Source organism: Teleopsis dalmanni, chromosome 2, assembly GCF_002237135.1.
Source record: "Teleopsis dalmanni isolate 2A chromosome 2, ASM223713v2, whole genome shotgun sequence".
Classification (NCBI taxonomy): domain Eukaryota; kingdom Metazoa; phylum Arthropoda; class Insecta; order Diptera; family Diopsidae; genus Teleopsis; species Teleopsis dalmanni.
The window spans coordinates 31,573,858-31,575,097 of NC_051847.1; positions in this window are offsets into that span (position 1 = coordinate 31,573,858).

The window sequence follows — 1,240 nt, forward strand, 5'->3', positions numbered from 1 at the left end:
CTAGAAGAAAATCGCAAAAATATGGAAAATAAAATGGAAAATAAAATGGAAAATAACGACTATTTCAAAGACAGCTGGCAGCAGACTAAGACTTCGGCTCTTTCCAGGTACAAAAAAATATTTTATCATAAATTTTATAGCAATTTTAGCTCAATTAACGAATAATTTGTGCAGAAAATTAATAATAAAAAAAAATTTATTATAAAAAAACTTGCCACAAAGTTTATAAATTACAAGAAAAAGCAAAAGGCAAAAAGCAAAAATCGTGGAGTAGAGCAAGAAGAAAAAATTAAATAATGAAATGAAAATAGAAAATGTGAAAAATTAAATGATGAATAACTCCAGCCACTCTACTCTACTTCTGGTGGAAGGAAAGCAATCTAGTCTATTTTATGTAGAGCTCTGATTTATTATGTGCACTTAAGCGAACAATAACAACAACAACAAAAATTGGACATTAATAATTCCTATAGAAAATATTAATAAAAATATTAGAAAGAAAGACTAAATCTTCTCATGCAATTATATGAGAAATATACGTCGCGACGACTATATGATCAAGAAATTTATAGCATGAAATAAATACATAAAAAAAATATATGACAAAGATAGAATGTTATAATATATAGAAATAAATTAAATACAAAAAGATTAACGGATTCGATTCCTAACCGAAGAACCTAAATGGATATATAAAATTTATATTAGTTTAAAACTAATAGCATTTAATTTTAAACAACCAATGATGAGAAAAATATAAAAAAATCCGTAAAATAATTTTTTCTTTGAAGCTTAGATTTCCTTACAGTTCCATACACTTTACCTAAGGTACAGTATAGATAAGATATAGTGCAAGTGTTAATACTTCTTGCAGAAAGACCGCGTAATTTAGCCGCCAATAAATTCTGCAGTGCAATAGATTAGTTTACATATAATATGCTAATTTTTTCAAGAAAAGCCTATTTTCTAGTTTTTCGGTTCCGTGAAGAAATATTTTAATGGTCGTATTACACGCTTTCATGCTGAGAATGTGTGATATTTCAAGTCCATACTTATAAATGACACAAACAATCATACATAAATCGAAAACTCAAGTGTTATCGACTTCTCTTTTCGATTTAGTAACTATTATCTTACGGTGCCTTATCTAAAAATACCGTCATTTTTCCTAAATAAACTATATCGACTACACCAATTTACATAGTTGTACAACATATTATCGGGATGTTGGGGTCTTCAA